Source organism: Globicephala melas, chromosome 20, assembly GCF_963455315.2.
Source record: "Globicephala melas chromosome 20, mGloMel1.2, whole genome shotgun sequence".
Taxonomy (NCBI): domain Eukaryota; kingdom Metazoa; phylum Chordata; class Mammalia; order Artiodactyla; family Delphinidae; genus Globicephala; species Globicephala melas.
Window position 1 is genome coordinate 47788150 of NC_083333.1, and position 27094 is coordinate 47815243.

The 27094-nt window shown below is 52.6% G+C and overlaps 1 long non-coding RNA gene across 1 annotated transcript in view; it reads right to left on the reverse strand.

The window, feature by feature from the left end:
- Nucleotides 1-26584, reverse strand: part of LOC132594280 (uncharacterized) — a 231542-nt gene extending 204958 nt beyond the window's left edge. The window contains exon 1 of the long non-coding RNA XR_009560465.1: nt 26430-26584. This is a non-coding gene — a long non-coding RNA (uncharacterized lncRNA). The remainder of the gene's footprint in view (nt 1-26429) is intronic.
- Between the last annotated feature and the right edge of the window lie 510 nt (nt 26585-27094).

Here is a 27094-nt window from a genome sequence, read left to right on the forward strand (position 1 = left end):
CTTCAACTGTGTGTAGGAGACATTATTTCCTTAAAAATGAAAAAAGAAAGGAAAAAGAGGAAGGGAAATAGAAATTGAGACAGAGGAGAAAAGGGAAGGGAAAGAGAAAGAGGGAGAGAAGGGAAGGAAAAAAGAAAGAAGAGGAAGAAGTGGGGGATCAAACCATGGAGGCTTTTCTAATCAAAGAACTTGTCACTGTCACTCTGCTAGTTGAGATGCCAGGACGGATCTGGGCCCGCCAGCCTTCAGGGTTGGGGGCGAGGAGTGAATCAGGATTAACAGGTCACACACACACATACACACACACCCATCCCCTGCCCACCCTGTCTCCGTTCTCAGCCCATCCCAGGTGGCCAGGGACCTGTCATGTCTCATTTCCTTCTCCCAGAACTAGTGATGAGAGCTGGGGAGAGGTAGGAGGAGCCCCCTGGAGCTGACCTTTTCACCTTCAATTTCCCTCCCAAGCTCCTCAGCTGTCGGCTACGGGCGCGCTGACACCCTCATATCCATGACCCCCCAACACACACAAAGCCGTGTCAGCCCCCAACAGGGGCTGTCTGGGAGAAGGTAGGGCAGGGCAGAGCTGGCATCCTTTATCTGGGGCTTTCAACCCCCGAGCTTCCCCAGATGGGTGCTCTGGGGCCACCCACAGACCCCCCAGAGCTTCAGATCTTTGATCCCCCCTCGACACCCCCCGACACCCCAATACCCTCCCCCCACCAGTCTTCCCAAACATTCTCCAAGTCTCTGAAACACCTTTCCGGCTTGCCCCCCCTGTGGAAAGGAAAGTGGAGGATAGTCCACCCTTACTGAGTACCCACTGGGTGCCAGGGACCCTGAGCCCCGGCTGTATCATTTGATGCTCACAAGAGCTCTTTGAGTTTTAACTCAGAATCTCCAATTTATAGATGGGAAAGCCTCACAGCTTCCCCAGGAAGCAGGACAAGCAACCCTGGTCCCTCGACTTAAATCCTGCTCTTTCCACTACAGCATCAAGACACTTTCCTTGAAATCTCTCTCTACCCAGTCTTCTCAGTTTGATCATTGAGGGCCTAACCTGTGCCAGGCACTGTGCTAAACAAGTTACCTCATTCAACCTCACACTCACCCATAAGGAGGAGCTATTAGTATCCCCATTCCACAGATGAGGAAATCGAGGCTCAGAGAGGTTGAGCGACTTGCCCAAGGTTACACAGCATGGGAATGGCAGAACCAGGACTCAAACTGGGTCTCCTGCCACCTAATGAATACGCTTTGCCAAATATGATGATAACATGAATTCTGCCACTACTGCCTGCAGCCCGGGGCCAGCAGCCGGGACTCCCAATACAGGTCCCTCCACTCCCCAGGGCCAGCAGGGAGAGATTAAAGAGTCGAGGGTGGGGTGCTCGGACCTCGGCAGACAAAGAGGAAGGAGGTATCAGGGTCGAGCACTACGCGTCCTCTATCTTCCCTGGAGCGCCGGCCCCATTGTCCCCACAAGTGCCCTCAGATTGTCAGAGCCAGAGCCTCATCTGGCCCTCAGAATATACGGCCACAGAATAATATGACGGTTGGGGGAGGAGGGGTGGGAGCCTCGGGTGGAGGGGCAAATGAAGAAGGAGCCACACAGCCCCCAGAAGAAAACTTAATAGTCTGGGGGCTCCCTTGGGTCCTTCTCATTAAAAAAAAAAAAAATCTCTATTTAAATGCAAATTTGTGCTGGAGCTGGAATGGATTGGCGGGAGGCAGAGAAGCATCCAGACGCAGATACAGACCAGCCATTGGACCTGCTCCCCAAGCTCGCCTTGCAATCTGGGGCCCTGTGCCCAGAAGTTAGCTCCATCCCCAAAGATCACACCCTCCCCACCTCCCAGGGAAGCATGGTTCAGCTTAACCCCTCACCGCCTCGCTGTCTCTGTGTCTGTCTGTCTGACACACACACACACACACACACACACACTCCCTCTAAGCTCTAAATAGAAATGTGTCGCGCACAGGGAATTACACCCAATATCTTATAATAACCTAAAATGGAATATAATCTACAAAAAAACTGAATCACCATGCTGTACTCCTGAAACTAACACAATATTGTATCTCAACTTCAATTAAAAAAAAAAAAAAGAAAGAAAGACGTGTCATGGGGGTGAGGGTGGCAAGCTGTCAGCCTAGATTACAGTTTTCCTCCTAAATCCAGGAACGGGGTAGGGGTCTTACACCCCTCCACCCCTCCTCCACACACCTTCCTCCAAGGAAAGAACTTCAGTGTGAAGAGAAGGAGGAGAACCTAACACAATACTGTTTTTCGTTTTTTGTTTTTTTTGTGGTACGTGGGCCTCTGACTCACGGGCCTAGCCGCTCTGCGGCATACGGGATCTTCCCGGACCGGGGCACGAACCCGATGCACGTATCCCCTGCATCGGCAGGCGGACTCTCAACCACTGCACCACGAGGGAAGCCCCACAATACTCTTGTACCTAGTTTTGGCCCACTCCTCTATTTCTCCTACGGCTCCCCAAACTAGAAAGCCTTGAATCTCTCTCTCTCTCTCTGACACACACACACACACACACACACACACACACACACACACACACACACACACACACACACACACACACACACACACACACACACCAGGTTTCCAGCTAGACAATAGAAGACAAACCCAACCCTCAAATCCAATTCTTCTGGGAAATGCAGACATGGGGTGGGGGATGGGGAGTTGGCAGCTGGGACCCACATCTGCCCAGCGCCCACATCCTGTCCCCGTCCACCTCCCACGGAGGGGGAGATCCCTCTGCTCCCCCAGCTTCAACAAACCCCTCATCCTGAGCTCTACCCCCCAGCCCCGCCTCTCCAAGCCCATTACCTCCAGGGATAATTATGTGGGTGATTCGCTGGCCATGGAGAGCTCTTCAGCGGCATTAACTCAGGATGAGGGAGGGAGAGGAGGGTTGCCCCTGGCTACCACCCTGCTCGCCCCTCTTCCTCCCCACTAACCACTGAGGGTATTAATTTAGGGGGAGATAAGGAGACGCTATGTAAATCCATCTAGAACACATATACCTGACTGCAAACTTTTTTACTTCCATTTCTGGCTTTGTCAGGGGAAACTGAGTCAAGAGCCTCGCCCTAGGGGAGGCACAGGTGTCCTCGGGGTAGAAAATCTCCAATATTCTCTACCAGCGTCACCTCCTCCGCAGCCTCTCTCTTCCACCTTCCTGCTTCTCCCCGTCTGCCACCCCATCCCCTCAGCCTTTGCTCTGTTGCTGCTCCAGGTTGGCTGGGATGAGCTGTCCTTGCCATGACACTGCATGGAGATGCGCAGGGAAGAAAGGTTCAGGATTGGGGTGGGGGCACCCAGGAGACCCCTTACAGCTTCGCAGCCAGACCCAGATTTCAGGTTTATCTGGTCATGCCCTTGACAGTCAGCTATTGAGGGGAGAGCCATGGTCCGTCCACCCACTGCCTACTTTCCCGTGCTCGTGGCCCACACTGGGCTCTCCTCTGGACACCATGGGGCTCTTGATGTGGGGAGGGAAGGCCTCTGGGACCAAGAGTGGTCAGAGGAATTGTGGGTACCTTGAGTGCACGAGACAGAGCAGGGGTTGGAGGTCGGGGATGGGGAGAGACCCCTCCTGCCTCCTTCTGAGAAAAAAACCTGAGTGAGAGATAAGCAAACCACCACGAGGAGAGGAGGACTTACAGAGAGCTGGGGCCGGAAGATCTTCTACTGAGAGAGAGCAGGGCCCAGAGAGGGGAAGGAAGGAGTTGCTTTAAGTTACACAGAGTCACAGCTGGGAGAAGGCTGGAACCTGATCTCTTGACTCTGAAACCACAGGCTGACTTCAGTTTGATGGCAAGAGTTTTATATATACAGTTTGCACACCCACGAGCGCCAGCAGTGCCCACCACGTGCAAAAGCCTGCATGCATGGTTCACACAGTTGAGTTGGCGTCTGCATATGGCGGTTTGTCTACCTACACATTCGCGATGTTTGTGGGTGTGAGCATGTCTGCGCACGTGGGGCTGGCTCACGTGCGCATGTGCGTGCAGGAGGGCAAGGCACATGCCCGCGCCTGCGGGTTGAAGAGCAGCGGCTTCCGCGGTCCCACCGGCAGGGGTCCCTGTGCGCAGAGCTTCTCCCAGGGCTGTCCCCGGGAGCCGGCTGGGCCTGGGCAGACTAACCCAGCCTCAAGCCGGCCCCGACCTCTGCGGTTCAGCTGCTTCCTTCCAGAGGACCCTCCTGGAGGCCGGGCTGCTCTTCCGAGCTCATGATATGATGGTAGAAACAATTAAGTGAAAGAGATGACTAATACCCAAAGGAAAACGTTTCTAGATATGATATTACAGCCTCTACCTCAAAAATAGGACTTTACCATGAGGAAAGACAGTTTATTAGAGGACACATTTTTTAATTTAATTATATAATCTTTGGGGTTTTTCTTTAAGGTGGTATGGAGTGGGGGAGGGGCTGAGATGTTGAAATCAATTCTTTGCCTTTCCTGTGTACACGCCGACCACCCGGACACGGCGCACGGGTGTAAGTGAGGAGGTGACTGTGGAAGTTCTGGGAACGGGGCAGACCCAAATCTATCCTAGAGCCCCCAGTAAAACACTGAGCCGGCTTCAGGAAACGCTGGGAAGTGAGGTCATAGGCCAAGTCCACCGCCACCTTGGGGGACAGCGAGAGCGCAGGCCTAACACAGGCGCGCTCCATCTCACCCGCCAAATCAGGCCACGGCACACTCCTCCTGCCCTCTGCCTGACACGCACATACACACAGACTCACACACGCACTCACACACACACAGAAACTTTCACCGCGCAGGAAACAGGCAGACACCCAAATCAGACCCCCACCCCTTAAATAGTCCCAGGAGAAGGAAAGTAAAGCTCCTCCTCTTGACCGTCAACAGGCTCATTGGCTTTGGGCAAGTTGCTGCCCCCGCCCAGGCTTCAGTTTCCCCACCTTTGGGGAGGCAGTTTAGATGGTTTCTAAGAGTCTTCCCAGCTTTAACTCCCCTGCCTTAAATCACCATCCTTGGTACATGCCTCCTTCCTCCTGGGCTTTCCCAAGTGGTCAGTAGCAGGCTCTGGTGTCAGGCAGTCATCAGCTTCAATCCCCACCCACCACTTGCTCAATTTGTGACCCAAGGCAAGCGACCGTGTGTCTCCATGGCACCATTCCCCCCACTGGAAAGTGGGGAGAGCAACTATGCCATAAGATGTCAGCCAAACCTTCTGCCTACGGCAAGTGTGGGACTCAGGGTCTCCATCACGCTCATTAGTCCCCAGGGGAAACCATGAAAGGCCCATGAATGCTCCCTAGGGATGAATCCAGCAAATGCTGGCAGGAAGCAGACAAATGAACAGGGTCCCCCTCTTTGGGGACCTCATTCCCTCTTCATCCTACTGCCCAGCTGTGGCCTCTTCCACCCTCAACCCCATGACTGCTGACCTTTCCCCCCCACCCCGCCCCTGCCGGCCAACCCTAACCCCCCCCTCCATCGTCCATCCCCCTCCCCAGGTGCAGGGTCCTCAAGGCACAGAAACCCAGGTGCCTGTGTCTTCGGGCCAAAGTGCCAGGTGCTGCCCAGATGGGGCGGCCCCAGGCAGCAGGGCAGCTAGGGCAGCAGCAAATCTCCCCACTTAGGTACTAATGTAGGAAGTCCCATCAACACACAGTGAAACGGGGCGTAATTTTTGCAGAAAACAATGCAGGTGATGTATGCCCGAGACTGGCACACAATAAAACTGTAGTGGAACGCAGGAAAAATGCGCCTAGTCAATACAATAAAATCAGCACAAATACACCCGTGTCAAGCAAATAAATCTCCCAATCCAAACATTTTACAGCACGCGCACCACAAAGAGGAAGGTGGAGAAGTGTGCATGTCTGCGCGGTTCAAGTTTTTCCCACCCCCTCCATAATAAATAAATAAATAAATACACAGGACTTGGGGGCTGGTTTGCATTTCTGGCCTCAGATGACACGTCAACCGGCGAGGCGACTGGGAGATGGAGGCCCCCAAATTACCATTCATCTGGCCTTGTTGTGGAAATTTTCAAGGGATTTGCAGTAATTATATGACAAAATGCTTGCAAATCTCACTCATTGCTGAACAGAAACAGGCGGGTCAGGGATTGAACACTTTCAGCGGGGTAATTTGTAAATGTCAATCAGGCAACAGGGCACAGAGAGAGAGAGAGGAGAGAGAAAGGGGCCAGGAAAATACTGTAGTAACCTCAGTGTAAGAGGCTTCTTCACCCTCCTGGAACCCGGGAATGGAAAGGCCCAGGCCAAAAGCAAGGCAGGAGGATTGGGGGAGGGGAATGGGGGAGGGGAATGGGGGTGGGGAATGGGGGAGGGGAGGAGGAGGAGAAAGAAGAAGAGGGGAAAGGAAGGAGGAAAGCGACAGAGCCCAGAAACAGACACAAAAAAGAGGCTGGGATGAGAGGGGAGGGGGGGTTGTGGATGGAGAGTGAAGAGAGTGAATCAGGAAAAACAGTTTAAATAAAACCAAGGGAGATTAAATTAACTGATACATACATTCCAAGAGGTAGGTCGCGGGAGCAGCCATAAATACCAGCTCCCTATCTCCCCTGCTCAAGACAGCAGGGAGAGCAAAATAAAATTAAAAGATGTAACAATAAAAATTACAAATGCATCTTGAGGGCCCTGTACCCAAGGTCTGTAATGGAGGCCCCTAGCAGGGTGAGCCTGGGGCACAGCCTTCACTCAAGACAGGGGAACTTCAAGGTGGGAGCCGGAGGAACATTTTATTTTCTGTGTGGCTGGTCATTCTGTGTCTGTTTCATCTGGCACTTGGGGAGTGCCCACTGCATGCACGTTAAGGACCTGAAGGGTGGTGGTGACTGCCATGACAACGGATTTGGCACTTTATAAGGTTTTTCCTGGTCATTGCCACCCCTTGAGGGAACTGGGTTTTTATTCCACCTATTTTATAGGTGAGGAAACTGAGGCTTGGAGAGGCTGTGATTTGGCTCAAGGTGACTTGCTAGCTAACAAGCAGAGCATGGATTTGAACCCAGGCTCCCTGACTCCACACCCTTCCCACCACTCCTTCAGGGAGCTTGTTCCTGCCAGTTTTATTTGAGAAATTGAACACACTTTCTGAGCAGACACCTGTCACACCACCACCGTGCCACGTGAGCGGTAAACCTGACGGGTTGTAAACTGAACAAGATAGCATCCTCTGAAGCAGAAGTGTCCAACTCTCCAGATTCCAAGGATCTTTTTTTAGCATCCCAAAGTTACTCGACACTCCACCAACCCAGGCACTTGCAAGCACACTAGTGGTTTCTACTTCTAAACATCTGTAAATTGAGAAAAGTGCCCAATGACCCAACGCTACAATAAATCCAAGCACACCTTTAAAGGAATTTAATTTTTCATCACCATATTCTTGGGAAAAAATTAAAACACAGACAAGACAGAGTCGCTATTGGTGGCAATGGGAGGCACACTTGGTGGTCAGAAGAGCTCTTTGCAAGAACAACAGGGTTCCTTTCCAACCAGGGTCCACAGCCTCAGGGGTCCAGGAGCCTCTGAATGGGATGGGGCCTTTAAGCAACAAGGTCTGGAGGTTATGGGTTGGCAAGGTCAGCCCAGGAAGACTCCCTGCGGGGGGCAGATCCTAAGAAGGGCTGGGAAGGAAAGCAGCGTGGCAGCAGCAAGGTGACATGGGGCAAGAGGTGGGAGGGAGGAGAGTAGGATGACCACAGCACTCTGGCCCTACAGCCACCAAAGGCTGCAATTTACACTTTTGTTATGGTCTCCAAATGGGGTTATGTTGACAGCCACAGGGCCACTCCAGCAGTGTTGAAATGTGTTTCTCTTACAGCTTTAAAGCGGAGTCTCATCTGCCTGCACTGCCGGGAGTGCACCATTCACTCCTCAGAGGAGCAGCAAAGGCTCTCAGGCTCCTACCGTGTGCCAAGCACCGCTCTAGAGGCTGCAGCTACAGCAGGGAACAAAACTGGGGACAAAAAGCCTGCTGTGTGGAGCTTATCTTACATTCACAGTTTTCTCAGTCTTAAAATGATTTTGTGAGAGGCACAATTATATGCATTGTCTTTTGTGAGTTAAAAGTGTTAACTTGTGGAATGTAAATCAGATGACACTTCTGCGATCCTTTCTGGCATTTCTTCCTTTTCAATGTATTGGAACCTCAGAAATAGAAGAGGCCAATAGGGAGAGTCTGAGCAGGGCAGGGCACTAGCACTCAAAGGCATCCATCTAATAAAGAGTAGCTGCTATCCTCCTGGATGTCAGAGGTGGCCAGGGTGACACAGACACTTGGGGGAAGGCACTGGTACCCACCAACCTCTCCACCCACAGCTGACCCACCTCTTCTTCTGCCTTCCCATCCCTTCCCTCAACCAAGATCCTGGTTCTGGAATTGAGAGCCCCTACTCTGATTGGTTCATCCTCCAGACTATTTGCTCTTCCTACCCACCACCTCCCAACAGAAAGGATTCCTGGAGACGGAAGGCATCAGGAAAATTTGCAAATAATCCACTTAGCTTTGACTGCATGGATGAGGTCACTGCAAACTATAAAAGCCTTGAGTCTCTCCACCCCAGCGCAGCCACATGTTGTGCAAACCTGAGCAAATGTTTTAATCTCATTGCGCCTCTGTTGCCTCATCTGTAAAATGGAGATAAATACTAACAGCGGCTCTAGCAGGGCTGTTGTGAAGATTAAAGGACATAATGCATGTGCTCTGTAAATGTTAACTACTATGATTATTGTCTCCCTCTGAGGTTCTTAACAGGACATAAAATCTGGGGGCAGGAGGGACATTGGGGGCAAAGCTAAAGAGTGTCCAAAGCTCTTGCTAGGAATCAGCAGAGAGCAGTAGAAAGAGGCCCCGATTGGGAGGAAGGAGATGTGGCTCTGCCTGTCCCTAGTTCTGTAACGGCCCCTCTCTGAGTCTCAGTTTCCCCATCTGTTCAATGAAGAGGTTGGACATCTGGGCTGGAAGTGTCTCTGGCTCTAGGAATTAGTGTTGGAAAGAATGAGAGAGGGCCCAGGATAAGCCCACATCAGACGCAGTACATGACCAAAGGTGGGACGACTCTGGATGGGGCTTTGTGTCTCTGGCAGATTCTCTTGGAAATCTCAGGTCTCAGAGGAGTAAATTAAGCCAAGATGACCCCACAGACCCATCACCACGACCACCAGTCAGCAAAATGCTGACTGCCTGAGGGGTGCAGGGGATGGGGAGGGTGGCACCCTACCTGCTCACCTGCCATCTTGGAATCTGGTACCTGCTCCTGTCATTAGCTCCACCCTCAGCTGGATTTAATGAATCTGAGAAAAATTATGAAGTCCCATAAAGCCACAAGTATCATAAAAAGTATAATAAAATTGAGAAAAGCTATTAAGTTATAAATACAACCAAGGCATGCAACATCACTCAGTCGGGGAGGAAGTAGCTATAAAATAAAGTCATTCCACAAGTGACTAAATCTCTTAATTCACGAGGCACACGCTTCCCCTTATGGCGCCCAACTGGATTGTCCCCGCCAGGAGTTTGTGTAACAGGAACTTTCCTCGGCAGATAACGGTGGGTGGGAAAACAAAGAAAAAGAGACCGGATAACAGAATAACAGAGAGTGGGAGGGAAGGAGAGAACCGAGGCGGCCGGCAAGACCTAGGTGGAGTCCTGGGAAGTAGGAAGCCCTGCGGAGTCCGCACTGTGCGGTGCGGCCGTCTCTAGATCCCAGATCCCCCACTAGAGATCAATAGTTCGCCAAGTAGCCAAGGTGAAAGAAAAGGAAAGGAAAAGAAAGGAAAAGAAAAGAAGAAACAGCACGGGAGGGAAGGCTGTAGCTGGTGTTTTGATTTGTGGGCTCCGAGGACCTCTTGATTCCGGCTGGGGGCCCCAATCCCACCCATCCTCTTGGTTCGGCGGTCCTCAGGACCAGAGCAGCACCCCGGGTCGCCCGGGACCAGCGGCCCACCCCACCCCCGCCTCCCCCGGCGCCCAGTCCCCCGGGCGCATCTCCCCGAGGCGTCCCCCCAGCCGAGAGCCGCCCCCGCTCTATGAATATTCATAGCTGTAATTAGAGAGCGCGCCTGGCGCCCATTATGGTTATTGTGCGTCCAATAAAAACAAACACGCTAATAAGCAGCTTTAATGCGGGGTGGGCAGCGCGAGTGGTGAGGACCCGAGCGCACCCTTCGTGGCCCGGAGTAGGAGGGGGGAGCAGGAAGAGGCCGCTGGGGGTGGGGGCAGCGACCCCCCTGAGAGGGGGCGACAGGGGAAGGAGATGGGGAGCAAAGGAGACCGAAGGGCGAGGGGCGAGAGCCGAGGCTCCCGGGCAGTGGAGCGCGCCGGTGGAAGTCGAGAGGGTGCCCTAGGGGGCGCCCTAAGGGACGTCGTCCCGGGCGGGCGGGACGCTGGCTGCTTTCACACAGCGGAGAGAATGGGACACTCTCATATTCGGCGAGGGAGTCTGGGCATCGAGGAGGGTCTCCTGAAACACCGGGCAGTTGGGGGTACACAGGCCCCGCCCCAGGATGGGATGCGGACGCGGCGGGTACGCCCTGGGCGCGGCCTCATTGGACCCGTTGGTTCCAAAAGACCTAGCTTTTTCTTTTCTCATTTAGTCTTTCTTTTTTTAATTTTATTTTATTTGTTTTTTTATACAGCAGGTTCTTATTAGTTATCGCTTTTATACATATTAGTGTATACATGTCAATCCAATCTCCCAGTTCATCCCACCACCACCACCACCACCACCACCACCACCCCCCCTTGGTGTACATCAAAAGACCTTGCATTTTTAAAGATTTTTGCAGATAGCCCAGGGCCTAAGGCTCCCCAGGCCTGGTCCTCCTGGGAAGCGGGACCCACTCCTGGGAAGGGTGGGAAGGAAAGCCTGGAGCGCTCTGGGCCTTGGCCCGGGACTGGGCGGTATTGGAGGCGAGCTGCGGAAACAGTGGGGAAGAGGGGGCAGTGGGTTCCAGGAAGGGAAGGCAGCCCTGGTGAGGAGCCAGTGACAGGGCAGGATGTAGAAATGAGAGGGATCTAAAGTCGACCGAGTCACCTACTGGGTGCCCTTAATCAGTAGAAAAGGGGCGGGGGTAGAGGGTAGGGAGCCCTATTCACCGGGCGGATCCGCACCATCCCGTGATGCTCTGGGGATCCCTGAGGGCCAGCAATACCACCACTTTACCAGCGGAGAAATTGAGAGGTTAAGGAAGGGTCCACGGTCACGCTCCCGGCAAGTAGCTTAGATGGGAAGGACGGTGAGAAGCACGAGTACTCTGACCTCTTGTTAGCCCTCGAGTCCACCATAACCTGGACGTGGCACACAGTATGTGCTGCGTTAATGTCTGTTCAAGGAATGAAAGAAGGTAGAGACAGACTGGACACACTGGGCTTGACGTGGGAAGATGGAGAGGGAGGGAACAATCGAGAAGAGAGACGGGGGATGAAGCCCAGACCAGTGGTCCTCAAGTTTAGCACGCTCAGATTCAAATAAGGATTTCTTATGTTCATGCACACAGAAATTTTTGAACAGAAGTTTCATAGCATTATTATGATAGCCAAAAAGTGGCAACGACACAAATGTCCATCAAGTGGTGAATGGCTAAACAAAATATGGCATATCCATACAATGGAATACTATTCAGCAATAAAAGGACTGAACTGCCTTTACACTGCTACAACACGGATGAACCTTGAAACAGTACACTAAGTGAAAGAAGCCAATCACAAAGGATCACATGTTATATGAAAGTAGATTAGTAGTTGCCCAGGGTTGGGGGGATAACGGAATTTGGAAGTGACAGCTAAGGGGTGCAGGGTTTCTTCCTGGGGTAACGAAAATATTCTCAAATTGATTTGTGGTGATGGTGGCACAACACTGTGAATATATTGAAAGTCATTGTACTGTACACTTTAAATGGGTAAACTGTATGGTATGCGAATTATATCTCGAAAAAGCTGTTAACAAAACAAAACATTATGCTAAGTAAAAGAAGATAGACTCAAGAGATCACCCAGAATAAGCAAATCTATACAGCCAGAAAGTAGATTAGTAGTTGCCTAGGGCTTGGGGGGGAGGGGGGAGGGGAACTAACTGTAAACAGACATGATGGATCTCATTGGGGTGGTAGAAATGTTCTATAACTGGGTTGTGGTGATGGTTGCACGACTCCATAAATTTACTAAAAAAAATCATTGAATAGCATGCTTTCAAAGGGTGGATTTTATGGTATGTGAATTATACCTCAATAAAGTTGTTTTGTAAAAACACAGATAGCTGAAGCCTACCCGCAGAGTTTCTGATTCAGTAGTTCTGGGATGGTTGGAGAATCTGAGTCTGTACTAAGTTCCTTGGCAATGCTGATGCTGCTGGTCCCGGGGACCACAGTGGGGGACCACTGGCCTGGAGGTGAAAGGCCAAAGCCAAGAAGGGGAGGGGCCTGTTAAAAAAAACCCAACAACACCACCACCTTGGGGACCACCTCTTCACGGCCACCCGCCCACCCAGCACAACCCCAGCGGATAACCGGGAGGGGCTGTCATGGGCGGCAGGGAGCCTGCTGTTCTACGCGCCTTGCAGACGTTCCTCCGCAGCAGACAGAGGCAGAGTTAATTTCAAGGCAGCCTCTCCACCATCGGCCGAAATTGGCAGCGTAAATAGGAACCGCTGTTTATTTGCCACTTACCTCTGTCTTGTTCCGCTTAAATACTGAGGGGAAACCGGAGCCATTAGGGTCAGAAGAAAATTACAAACACGCAGCGTCGCTGTGGGTGGGTGAAAATGATATTAGAGACTGGGGGGGGGTTGAAAAAATAAATAGAGGAAGGAAGGAGGGAGGGTGGGGAGAGGAGGGGAAGCTGCCTTGCACCAACAGAGCATGAAATAAAATAAAATTAAAATTAAATAAAGATCTGTTTGGTGGGTGGGGAATCTTCGTCCCAGGAAATATGGGTGGAGTTTGGGGGAGGGGAGAATTCTGGAGTTGTTTGTAAAGCCAGACCAACGAGACTAAATTCTGATTTCTGTTTTCTGGGCTGATTAGCCCAGTTCAGCGTAATTCTTTTTCTCTGGGTCACCAGGAAACGGGCCCAGGGAGGGGACAAAAGCCAGAAGCAACCATCGCCTCCACCTTGGGGTAACCGTCCTCACCTCTGTGGATTCTACGCTTCTCTCCTCCGGGGCTTCACACCCTGAGGCGGCCCCCTTCTCCCCCAGCGGCCCCCACCCCCTGGCGGCATTAATTGGAGGCCAGAGCAGCACCACATTTATTACCTCCCCTCCCGCTCCGCACTAAATCTTGTGGCAATGCTTCTGAAAGTCAATAAAACGAGAAGGAGGATGCGATAAAATTAAGGTGGAAAGTGTGATGGGGAGAGGAAATGGGAATCTTCTTTTTAATTCAGCTTTAATTTTAATTTTTTGTCACCTCTCCAAACAGCCTGCATGCTGCCGAAGTGGGCTGGGGGCTGAGGGTTGGGAGAGGGGCTGGCCTGGCTTTTTAAGGCCGGGAGGAAGCTGCGCTCTCGGCTGGGTCTTGGCGGGGACGGGCTACATGTTGTAGGAGCCACAGCTGGAAGCAGGCAGGAGGTGGGGTTGGGGGAAGCTCGCCAAAACCTTACCCAGCAGGCGCTCCCTTCTCTGTGCTCCCAGAGCACCCTGTCCAGACCTAAGGGCTTCCTGCAGCTGATTTTGTGCTCCCTGAGAGCAGGTCCTGGGTCTCAGTGATTTCAGTCATCCCTTTACCCCGTACCTGACACATAACAGGAGTCGTATAGTGATGGTGACGACGGTGATGATGATGATGTTAGCTAAGAGTTACTGAGCACTATGTTCCAGCATTGTTCTAAGCACAGTTTACATTTACAATTTCATCTTATTCCTCCCATCAACGTTATGAGATAGGGACCCTTACAATAGCCCCATTTTACAGATAAGGAGATTGAGGACAGAGAGGTGAAGCCCTTTGTCCATGGTCACAAAGTGTGTTGGTAGCAGGAGTGTTATTCAGGAAACAGAGGTGGATAATTCTCATTTATCAAGTGGATGAATAAATGAGTGAATGAAACTTTCGGAAGAATCCTGACAAAGCCACAAGTATGGAAGCGCCAGTGGTCCTGTAGCCCCACACACACACTCAGCCGATGAACAGGGTGTGCTGAGCATGGCAGAGGCAGAGGCAGCCGGCCTCTGAGCTCAATGGAGCTGAGGCTTCTTGGGGTTCGTGGGAAAGCCCTTGAGCTCAGGTCAACACTTGCTATCATGTGATTTCTTTCCCATTTTTAGGAAGGGTGAAATCACACTCAATCCCTCATCTCTATCAAACCAGAAGATGTTCTCTTCACAGAAGTCCAACCATGAGACAGAGGGTCTGTCTGGCTGCAGCTGTAAGCTCTTCCCAAGAACAGGGCCCCCGAGGCAGCAGCTTCATTGACCCTCCTGTACCCTGGCACCAGCCAGGTGTCTAGAAGGTCCACAGCAGGACCCAGTGTAGCCTATCAGAGGAAATCGGAGTGCAGAACGGAAGGCTCTAAGGATGCTAGAGACTGCCAGGTGCAGCTCGGCAATTTACACGTGAGGAAAGTCATCCCGGAGGAGAGGACGGACTTCCCTCAGGGCACACAGGTGGTCCCCTCTCTATACCCAGAGGTTTGCTCTGTCTCTTTCCATTTGATGGGAGCCCCAGAGTCAATATGCTTCCACATCCCAAATGGGCTTGTGTCTCAGGCCTTGGTGATAGCCCTCCAGGAGGCGGGTGGGAGGTAAGGGCTGTTTCCTCTACATACAGATGGGGAAGCTGAGGCTCTGAGGGGCAAATGTCTCCAGGGCCACATAATAACACTGACATCAATACCCGATGGAGGATTCTGGCTGTTGTCTATCCTCAACTGAGTATGAAAGAAAACTATGTTTTCAGAAGATACTTTCCTCCATCAAGCCCAGGTTCTGAAGCAGCCCTGCCCCCATCTTGCCCCACTTTCCCAACCACTGGGCCCACTGAGTGACCCTGCCCCACCCCTGTACCACCCTCCTGTAGCTCTGAAGAACCCCAGCCTCTCCAACTGGAGGAGGCTGGAAAGGATGGGCTTCTTGTCTAATGGGCCCCCCCTTGCCCAAAATATATTTCCCTCATGAAAAAAAGCATACTTTCAAAGCCTATTTGACAGCATGGAAAATTCAGGAGAAGTATTTGTAAGTTAAAAAAAATCAAGTTATCAAATATTGTGCAGAGTATAATCCTATTTATGTTTTGTTCTACGTGTAGCTTATGGCTATATTTGTGCATGCATAGAAGACTGGAAGGACGTACACCGAGATATTTATAGTGCTTTTGTTTCCTTCCTTAATATTCCTGTATTTTCCAAATTTTCTGCTGAGAACGTTTGAAGTGAATTTTGGAATTTGCCTTATTAGCTTCAATTTTTTAAAATATTGATACACCCTAAGCTTGCTGGCTCTGTGGTCTCATAAGCAGCAACAAAGAACAGATCACGTGTGTGTGTGTGTGTGTGTGTGTGTGTGTGTGTGTTTGGGGGTCCCAACTCCCCCACCCTCTCCCAGTGACTGCTATTCATCATAACCAGGACAATTAACCATCCCTTATTATTCACACGTCATGATTACTAATCACCCTTATTAATATCCATGCTTTGCAAAACCAGGAGGCAGCTTGGCTCGGAGGCTAGAACTCCACAGGAGTCCAATTCTGACCCCAGGCACGTCCCTTCCTGCTCTGTGCCTTCACCTCTCCCTGAATTGGGATGATCTGCCCCTTCCTCATCCCTCTGCAGTGACCAATGCCCTCTGCTTCCCTCCTTTGCCAGCTCAAAAGAGCCTTACACCCTGGGAGGGCCATCTAAGTTCCCAAACCCATTCACCACCTGAACCACCGACCTCCCTTTCACTGGAACTGAAATAAGGGTCTCTTCCTGTAGCCGATTCCACTTTCTCATACTACCTACTTTGTTCATAAAATGTATGCTCTACCCCAAACGTGTAGACGTGTTACGGCTAAAGCCTGAACTTTATGGTTCTACCACTTACCCATGCTCAGGCTGTAAGTCTCACTACCTGTTTGGGGAAATGCATTAGCAGTTCCGTGTTAATCCGGCTATTGATGACCTTGGCTATTTGGCTAACATTCAATTCCCCGGCCGATGTTTGAGGCAGATTTATTCTCCGGGTCACTTCAGCTCTTGGTTTTTGATGTGGTGGTGGCTACGTAGTGGTGAAGTAATCCAAACCGTGCCGTGTGTGCACATACGGAATTTACACTGCACCAGTATACCGGCTCCCAAAGGGGTGGTGTAACCTCTTCTGGGTGGAGGTGAATCTAAATCCACCACAAGAGGTGCCTGGATCCTTCTCTGCATCGATCATGCTCTGAGTCAAGATACCAAGGACTGACAACCAGTGCGACCCCAGCTAGGAGGCAGAGCCCGGGTGCCCCACCTGAGCCTAGTCATGGAACGTACTGGGGATGAAGGCGACAGTGCAAGTAATTTGAGCAAAATACTCACGGCAGCTGCATTTATTACAGTAAGAAATTAGACATCCCTCACATACCCAACAAACAAGGGAGTGACCAAACCAGGTGATGATGGGACACCATGTGGTCATTAAAATGACAAGACAGTGGGCTCCGCCACCCTGAAGATATCTGCATGAGTGGATGTTAGGTGAAAGCAGGAAATCCAGAGGGAGTGAGCCCTGCACCAGCGCAGGGGAGAACTGGGTTCAAATCCGACCTCATCGGTTAATGCTGTTCATAAGCCTCGGTTGTTGCATTCATAAAAGGTGATCAGCGCCCCTGCTCGCGGTGTCGTGGGAGGGTTAGATCAGGTCCCAAACCTCCAGACCTTTCAGGTAACAAAAAACGCCCCCGAAGGAAGTAAAAATCCAGAAAGAACTGACCAGAATGTGACCATTTAGAAATTAAAGTTCTTGGAATTCCCTGGTGGTCCAATGGTTAGGACTCCGCACTCTCACTGCCTAGGGCCCAGGTTCAATCCCTGGTCCCTGGCTGCGGAACTAAGATCCCACAAGCCTCACAGCGTGGCCAAAAAAAAAAAAAAAAAAAAAAAATTAAAGTTCTTTAGATCCTTTTTGGAGTAAGTTCATTTAAGAAAAAGCACAGAAAAAAAAAATGAAAAAAGACAGGACATGGTTTGGGAGGAGGGGCTCTGGAGCTTTGAAGATTCCCTGTGGGGGACTGGAGGCCCATGAAGGATGGGCTGGGTTCTGGAAGAAAGGAGGGAGAGAGAAGTGTGGGCTCCCCACCCACCCCCTGGGCCCCCAAAGAGGACCAAAGCCACACTCAGTGGCTGGGCATGAGCAATCCCAAGCTCCGTCTAAAATGAGAAGGAACAAAAAATCATCTCCACCCCGTGTAGCTCTCAGGAAGCAGCAAGGAGCCTAAGGAGCCACCTGGGAGACAGGGGAGAGAGAGGCAGAAGGAGGGAGGGAGCTAGAGCCGGAAGCAGGGAGGGAGAAGGGCCCAGCGCATCCTCCAGTAGCCCACGTTCTGCCTCCTGCCTGCTGTCCGTTAGGGAGAGGCTCTGCCAGCCTGCTCCAGAACAAGAAATAAAAGAGCAGCTCTGGGCTTCCCTGGTAGCGCAGTGGTTGAGAGTCTGCCTGCCAATGCAGGGGACGCGGGTTCGTGCCCCGGTCCGGGAGGATCCCACATACCGCGGAGCGGCTGGGCCCATGGGCCATGGTTGCTGAGCCTGCGCGTCCGGAGCCAGTGCTCCGCAACGGGAGAGGCCACGTCAGTGAGAGGCCCGCGTACCGCAAAAAAAAAAAAGCAGCTCTGCCAGCTGGCCACCGCCTCCCCCTCCTTCTTCCGTCTCTGCTGCCCAAACACCATCTCCTTCCTTGGGTATCCATTTGAAGAACGAAGAGGGTAGCAAGCCTGGTTTAAGGTAAATCACTCGACCTGCGTATTTCTGGTAGAGAAACAGGGTCCTCCCTGATGTGTATCTGCCGTGGTGGCCCAAGGAAGAAATGTGGCCCTGGCCATCTCCAATGCTAGGCTGTCCCTCCGTATTATCTGAGGACAGCTTGGGGACCACCTGTTCCTCCCCCCATCTCCCTCCTGCACCACCTTCTTTCTTCAAGGAGTGGGAATGGGGTTAAAGACACAATGTGAAGCTGAAGGAGATGAGGACAAAGAAGGGAAACGGATGTTCTTCGGGAGACATGTTCCTTCACTGTTGTTTTTTAAGCCTCCATTCTGGAGGGAAAGGGGAAAAAAAAAGAGGTGGGTCACCTTGACGGAGCAGATTCCTCAAATGCAGGGATTTGACAGAACAGTTTAGTAAGTATCCGAATAATTCAGCCTCCTACTCTCTTCCCAAGGCATTCCACTTCTGTTTTAATAATCCAGGAACTGGGGACAACGTCCTTTCAGCTTCATCTCACTAGCCCTCTGCCCTAGGAAAGCAGCCTAATTTGCAGTTTGGTGGATGTGTCCCTAGCTTTTCAACCTCTAGGCCTCTGCCCACGCTAATTCCCTCCGCCAGGCACCCCTTCCTTCTCCACCAGCTGGAGTTTCATAGCACTTCCTCCTTCACAAGCCCAGGTAATCTCCCAACCAGAAAAGCCCTTTTTCTTCTCTGCCACCTCAGAAAGGAAACACACTCTGGGATTTTCCGCTGCTCACACCCGATCCCCCAACTGAATGGCATCTTGCTCGTTCCCCACGATGCCTTTCACCTAATTAATCAATCAATGAGCTAAGAAAAGTAATTGGGGCAGGGGGGTGGGAAGCCACAAAATTGCCCAAATCCCAGTTAACTGACCCCATCAGCGAAGCTTGGATTCACAGTCTAAGGCACGTCACACAGGTTACCCCCTGAAAGTTGCATCTCCCCCTTACGGAGTAGATCCTACTGCCATCCCACCTTGGCCAGCAGGTAAAGGACTGGAACCCGGACTGGCTGACCCCAACATCCATGTTCTTCCTACTCTACCACACTGCCTCTTACAGCTCATTTCCTGGGGGAGAGGGAGCTGCCCCCAATCCTAATTCTCTCAGATGGGAGACTCCTCTCCCAGTTCTTTGCTTCTTCGGCCCCATCCAAGCTGAACCCTGACCAACTCCAGCACTCAGCCAGCTGTCGGGCAGGCGGGGTGGGCGGGGGTTCGGGAGCCCACAGCACTAACAGCACTAATGGAAGTGACCAGGCACCTTCTTATCGGCACAAGGAGCTGGGAGGTGCAAACATCAAGAACCTCTGGGATAGAGCCCCACGGTATTATTGATATGTACCCCTCGGTCATTCTATAGTTGGGCAGCAAGAATTAGGCCTGGAGGGAGAAGTTAGTGGGTGGAGGGGGAGGTTCACTCAGAAGAGGATGCTCACAGGGTGGGGAGAGGACCCCCTGACCTCAGCAGACAGGCCCGCCAGGCCCCAGCCCAGAGCTGGGGCGGGGAGAGGGGTTCATCCTAACTCAGTCTCTGAGATTTCTCTCTTGACTTCCCTAGGCCTTTGGAGAAATGCTGCAATTCTCAGCCTGGCCCTCATCTCTACATCTCCACCCGCACCTCAGTCCCAGCCCCAAGGCTCCAGGAACAGATGTCCTGACATGAACTGCCAGGTACCACGCAGCCATCTGATGGCTTACCTGAGCTCCGGTGGCCTGCAGGATAGATAGAGCACAAATGCTGGGGTCTCTGATACACCCACCCACATACACACACACACAGTTTAAACTGACCCTTCCGGGCTTCCCTGGTGGCACAGTGGTTGAGAATCTGCCTGCCAATGCAGGGGAGACAGGTTCGAGCCCTGGTCCAGGAAGATCCCACACACCGCGGAAGAACTAAGCCCGTGCGCCACAACTACTGAGCCTGCGCTCTAGAGCCCGTGAGCCACAACTACTGAGCCTTCATGCCACAACTACTGAAGCCTGCGTGCCCAGAGCCCGTGCTCCTCAGCAAGAGAAGCCACCGCAATGAGAAGCCCGCGCACCACAACGAAGAGTAGCCCCGGCTCACCACAACTAGAGAAAGCCCACGTGAAGCAACAAAGACCCATAAATAATAAACAAACTGACCTTTCCCATGCATTATCTTAATTGGTTTAAACCTCACAACAGGGTCCTAGGAGGTGGGCAGAGCAGATGTTTTGAACCCATTTCTTAGATGAGGAAGGTTCAGGGAAGGGAAGGAATTGAATCCAGGTCACACTCTCCAGAGCTAGTGACCATGATAATACCGACAATCCCACAGTCGTTCGTGTTCATTCCGTGCCCGGCCTGGTGCTCAGCACTTTCCAGGCATCTGACGTTCACACAGTCCCATGGGGGAGATGTTATTATTATCCCCATCTCCTCGTTTCACAGATGATGAAACAGGCACTTAGAGATGTTAGGCATTTGGGGGAAGCCACTTGGAGCCAAGCCCCAAGCCGCCTGACTCCACGGACCCTCCCTGGGGTGGGTCCCCTGAATCCCTAGCACCTGTGACAGTGCGTGGCCCACGAAGGGCCACTGAACATTTGCAGCATGTTCATTGGCTGAATAAGTCCGCCCCCCACTGCCCTCGCCCTTGGCTTCTCCTCCAGGACCGTTCCTGCCCTCTCTCCTGGCTCCTTGCATGGCTCCAGCCAGACGGTGACGCATCTCCCCCAGGAGGTTAGGGTCACAGAACCCACAGGCCCCCCAGGGCGGCTGGGAAGTTGATCCGCCACCTCCCTCTCCACACCTACCAGCTTTCAGGGATTTGTGGTTTGATCCAATGGCTCCCCCTTGCCTCAGTTTCCCCACCTGTGCCAGAGCTGAGGAAAGGAGGCAACCAGACTACCCGAAAGGAGGCCCCTTTACTTCCTTCTGCCCCAAGGGGGTGCTGGGGATCCCCTTTCTCTCTAGATCCCACAGAGCCCCAGACACGCAGTGAGGGGCCTGCAAGGGGAGAGACACAGGACAGGTATGTGGAGCAGTCAGGCCCAGCTCTGAGGTGTGCATTCCTAAACAGGCAAGACGCTAACATCTGTGGGCAGGGGTCTCTCAGGGGTGGTCCCCCGAGGGGTAAGGTTTGAAGGCCCCTTTGGAACACTGCCAACTCCAGCTGCCTCCAACCCCAGGCGTTAATCAACCAACATCACTGAGAATTTACTGGGCCTTCAGACAAGGAAAGGATGCAAGATGCCACTCCTGCAAACCGACAGCCAAGAGGGACACCTCACCCGGGCACACTGAGCGCCTCTGTGCACAATCTCGTTTAAGCTTCCTAACAACTCTGAGAATCATGCCCATTTCACAAAGAATGAAGCAGAGGTCTCAGTGGCCTCTAGTCCCCCTAGTCCCATGGCTAGGACACAGCTAAACAGAGACCTTTGAATTCAAGGCCTTTGGCCTTGTGCCTGCATCTTGCCCTGGAGCAAAGCTGTTCCCTTGCCAACATCTCTCAAGGCTTCCTTTTTTTAAAAAAAAATATATAAAATTATTTATTTATTTATGGCTGTGTTGGGTCTTCGTTGCTGCTCATGGGCTTTCTCTAGTTGCAGAGAGCAGGGGCTACTCTTCACTGCAATGCGTGGGCTTTTCATCGCAGTGGCTTCTCTTGCTGCAGAGCAGGGCTCTAGGCACACAGGCTTCAGTAGTTGCAGCGCACGGGCTCAGTAGTTGTGGCGTACGGGCTTAGTTGCTCTGCGGCATGTGGGATCTTCCGGGACCAGGGCTCAAACCCGTGTCCCCTGCATTGGTCGGCGGATTCTCAACCACTGCACCACCAGGGATGTCCTCTCAAGGCTTCCTTTCATAGAGGCTGGAGGCCTTACACATACTGCTTCCTCCCCAGCATCTTACCTGCCCTGGGCTCCAATGGCAGGTAAGGTGGGCAAACCCCACCTCCAGGTGGGCCCTGGGTTTAGAACCCTGGGCTTTAGTGGTCAATGACAGGACACCCAGCTCAGGGTCCCCCCTACACAGCTGGGCTCCTCCGGCCTCACCCCCTGACCTCCATCCCCACACAGCACCTCTGGTCTCTCTGTCCCTCCCACTGCCACTGTTCCAGTCCCTACCGCTTGGGGCCCCGTGCATGACCAGGAGTCACGAGTGGGAGGGACAATGCTCCTGACCCCGAGCCTGGCTTCTGACTTCTCCAGTGCCCCTCGCCTTAGCCCTAACACCGGCGTCAGGTCCAGTGTGACCTGTTTCCCCCTCCAAGTCACTCCTGCCAGGCCCTCAGGCCACAGCACAGCCAGGAGCTCCGAGGATTGACCGATGTCAGAGCGCCACCTAGTGTGCCCGGCGGGCGCCCTGGCCTCGGCCTGACCCTGCCCTGTCTATTCACTTTGTCTGGAGCAGGGGCTCTCATGGGGGGCAGGGGTGAAGACCAGGAAGGGTCTCTACCCTGGGACTCATTTCCCAAGGGCCTCAAATCCAGCCTGCTGACATTCTGTCCTGTGACACTATTCCTCCGGTCACAGAGAGACCCCAGAACCTAGTGAGGACGGTCCCCCTCACAATTCCAAAGTTTGCCCCATCACAGGAGAGCACTGCCCACAAAGCCCTGATCTGATAATTACCGTAAAGCTTTAAGTGAGCTTTCCAATAGCCTAATCACGTTGCATTATTTTGTGTTCATTGGTGAAAAGTACTAGCTACCATTTTGGTAACCCCTCTTTATTTTGAACAAGAGCGTCACATAATGAACAGTGTATGGAAACCGTGTTCCACCTCTCTCTCTCTCTCTCTCTCTCTCTGTCTCTGTCTCTGTCTCTGTCTCTCTCTCTGTCTCTCTCTCTCTCTCGCTGATAAAGTCGAACGAGCACTGAGCATGGGCAGGGAGGTCAGGCAAATTTGGGTTTGAAGCCTTGCTCCATACCAGCTGTGTGACCTTGAAAAATTCACTTAAACTTTCTGAGCCTTACTCTTCTCACCTGTGAAATGGGGTTGTAATGAGCATCGTGTGAGATGACAAACCTGAGGCATTCGCCAGCGTCAGCCACTTAACAGAGGCTCAGCACTGGCCAGTCTCGTCTTCCTCATCTCCCATGGGGACTCAGCACCTCGAGCTGGGTCCCCGCCGTTTTCTTGGTCTCAGAGCACGTGTCACAAGCATGTTGCATCTCTGTTTTCTGTGGATGTGTCCATCTCTGCAGCCCGGTGGCAAGCCAAGGGTGTGTATCGACCAGCAGCTGAACTGAATGTCCCCAGGCCAAACGGCCACACCTGTGAGGACAGCCCATTCTCCAGTCCAGGGGCAAGACCAACCCAGTTTCCAGCCCTGTCCAAACAAACATTTCCTCTCCCAGAGCCTCAGTCTTCTCCCCTGTGAAGTGGTACTGAAGCTCCTGGCTTGATAGGGAATAAAGAGGACATATTTGGAGGTACTTGTAAAGTGTGTAACACCCAGCAGGCCCTCCCTAAGTAGCATTTATTATGCTGATAGTTGGGAGGGCCGGTTGGTGTTCAAAGCTATGTCGAAGGAAAACAGAAAGAGCAGTGTCATCTCAATTCTGCAACAGAGACATCGGGGCAAGGAGGCTGAGGGCAAGCTAGGGAGGGTGAGAGATGCTTAAAACAGGAAAAATTAAAACCAAGTCAGGGTCTGGGCCAACAACTTATCTACAAATAAGGTGTCCCACAGGCCAAGGGTAACTGGGTCCGGGAGGCCTCTCTTTCCCCCAGGCTGGGAATGGGGAATGGGCCAAAGCAGGGTGGGGGACAAGGGGGCGAACAGCCTCTTTATTAACACAATTATTTTATTTGCTGAAAGGTAATCGTCCTAAGTGAGGTCAACGGCGGCTGGACCGAGTTGCCATGGCAACGGAGCCCTATCCCTTCCAGCAGCTGCAAGGGCTGGAGGTTCCTGAGGAAGGATGCCCCCAGACCTCTCTTCTCCCCCCAGAGAAGGGCTGAACGAGACCTGCAGGTGTTTGCTCTTCCCCCTCCCAGCTCCAGTGACAAACCAAGAGTCCCTGGGAGAACATCCCAGTGCAGGTTCGCGGGGGGGGTCCATCCTAGGGGAGAGGGGCCTCTGCGTCCATCATCTCTTTGCATCCCATAATAACCTTGCAAAGAAGTGACTAAGCATCTCCTGACCATTTCACAGATCGCTGTGGATCAGAGAGGCTAGTGACTTGTCCAAAGACACACAGCACTTGAGGATTTGGGGGCTGGAGTCAGAAGACTGAGGCACCATTTGCAGTTGCCTCAGAGACAGGGGCTGTGACATTGACAGGGAGGGATTGGACCAGAGTCTTAAATGATCAGAAAAACTGGTGTGGGGGAAAAGTTGCTAAACTAGAAATCGAAGACGTCTGGGTTTGAGTTCCAGTTCCCCCCTCACAGGTCACGTTACTCTCAGCAAATTTGCTCTGAGCCTCGGTTTATCCAAAGCGTTCTGCATCTGTGACTTGTCAGACTCTGAAAGATTAAGCAATGACCAAGACATGTTTCCCCATCTGTAAAATGGGCCAACAAAGGCCTGCCCTGGGGACCCAGGACGTCAGTGGTGCCTGGTAAACTTGTCCCAGTGTACAAACAAATTAAGAAGCTAGTTCTGTCATTTTCATCCAACTCTCAAAGGGTGTTAGCTCTGCAGAGAAGGGCACAAAACACGCCCTGCCCCCAAATCCTCCAGCCCTGAAGTCCAGGAGACAGCACAGCAGAGGTAGGCCCAAGGAGGGGTACAGCCAGGGCGGGAGTGGCATGGGTGGGGGCGGGGGTCCATTTGGCTTGTGCCCATGGCGTCTATTGCCCCCTGGTGGAGGAGTCTGACACAGCTACAAGGGACAACTCTGCAACCAGAAGGAATTCAGATGGGGGTGGGGAAGGGACAGACAGGTTCAAAGGGAGCATCTGGGCAGGATCTGTGGGGGCCAGGGGCAGTGAGACTCGAGCTGGGTCTCCCAGAAGGTGGACCCGGGGATGGGAGCAGGAAGGAAGACATTTCAGGTAGTGGAAACCGCCCGCAGTAAAAGCCTTCAGACTGTCAGGTGCCACAGGGGCTTGGGGAAGAGGGTTTGGGTAGGGGGAAGGGGTAGAGCAAAGGGACTTCAAGGGGCCCAAGAGGACGTGGGAACCAGCCTGGGGCAGATTGTGGATAGCTTTGACCTTGAGGCTAGGAAGTCTGCACTTTCTCCTGGAGGCAAGGAGGCGCCATTGAAGGTTTCTGAGCCAGGACAGGAAAGATCTGATTTGCATTTTAGGCTTATCATTTGGACAGGAAGTGGAGGCAAGAAGGCTCTGGGAGCCACCTCCTTCCATTAACAAAAGTTAACACCTCATGGCCTGACTGGAGACCTTACAAGCCCTTTTTTAACCACTGCACACGGGGCCTCAAGCTGCGTGGGTTTCCTGCCTGGAGGCAGGTGCTGGGGAGGGTGAAGCTCCAGGATCTGCTTCCCACTCTGGCCTCCTTCAGCCAGGGCCCCAACATTGACTGAAGAGCTATGTAAGTCCCCTGAAAGATGAAGGGGGGCAGGGAGGGAGCCCCCTTTACTGAGGGTCTGCTCAGCTCCTTACCTTTTACCCCAGGTCCTCGTGACCGTGGGGCAAGTGCCCTGAAGTAATTATCTCTGCTCCAAAGAAGGAAACCAAGACCTGTCCTAGTTAGGAACAGCCCAGGACCCCCAGGGCCGGGACACAAGCCCAGGTGGGTCTGACCTCAAAACTCCTCAGACCACAAGCAGGAAGAGAAACCAAGGCCTCAAGGAAGCAAGGCCCCCTCCTCCCGGAAGGAGGACCACTCTGGCCCAGCTACCACGGGGAGGCATTCTCAAGACCCCTGTCCCCCTCCTGCACACCCCCTAGTCCCTCCACCAGCCACGTCAGGATCCCAGCCTCCCATGGACACACGCTCACACACACTCATGCTGAGTTCTGGCGTATCGAAGACATTCACAAAGAATGTCACAGTTCCCCCAACTTCCCGGTTTAGATGCGCCAACCTCGTCTGAGGCTACGATCGGAGTCCCTGTCCTGTGCCAGATGACATTGATAAAGGCAGGAAACAGCAGAGGGGCCGCCCAGGGTGGGGTCCATGCCCCACCAGCCCTGGGGGACCCCGAGTGGGGGACCTGGCAGACAGGAGAACTTCTGAGGAAAGGGTGGGCCCCCGAAGGGGGACAAGGACAGCAGGTCTCAGAGAGGCATCTGGGCAGGAAACAGACTCAGAGGCAAGGAGAGAGGCAGAGAGGAAGCAGACAATTCTAGTTCATAGCTGAGCCTGGCAGCAATGCCCAGGGCGCTGGCCACACTCCAGCCGGGTAAGAGCGCCAGCTCGGGCCTAAATTTTAATCAGTGGATCTAAGCCTTGGCCACAGTCAGCGGCAAGGAAGATTAGCAGACACCTGGGAGGGAAGGAGGAGGGTGCACATGGAATCTATCTGGGGGGAGGGGGGGCTCAGCACCCCTTCCCACTCCCTCAATCTCAACAAGCCTCAAGTGAGACACCAAGAAGAACTTACCAACCAGTGAGACCCAAGGATGCCTGAGCAGGGGAGGCTCAGAGCGTTCAGGTCGTCCTTAGCTGAGGAGAGAGGTCTCAGCAGAGGAGCTCCAGTGTCCCCATTGTCCCCTTCAGGCCAGGCTGTTCCAGGGGTGGAGAACACATTCCCGCCCCCCAAGTGCTCTGGAGACAGGGTGGAAAGTAGGAGGCGACAAAGGGAATCAGCTGCCCAGCATAACTTATTAGCATCTAGGTGAGATTAATCAAGCCCAGAAACCTCGAGCACACCCCTAATTAGTTGCTACTGATAACTATATTTGTCATGCTCTCCAATTATTCCACTGTAAATTTCAGAGTTTAATTGCACCTTGTTCTTCATCGAAGTGTCACTGTTTGCACATGCTCCCCTAATTCTTTAGCAAATTTGACAAAATTCAGCATTAAATATAGATTATCTTTAGATTTCCATAATTAACACAACCAAACTGTCTTGGGCCTAAATATTTCTCCCAGCACCATAAATCTGGCCTGTCCCCGGAACCTGGAGAGCCGCTCCCAGCTCTCCCGGCAGAGGCCGTGGTGAGAACACACATGCACATCTGCGAATTCACGTGACATGCCTGTGCAGGGCTGGGGCAGAGGTGGCGGGCGAGGCTTCATTGAGGGCACACACCCAGGCCACGT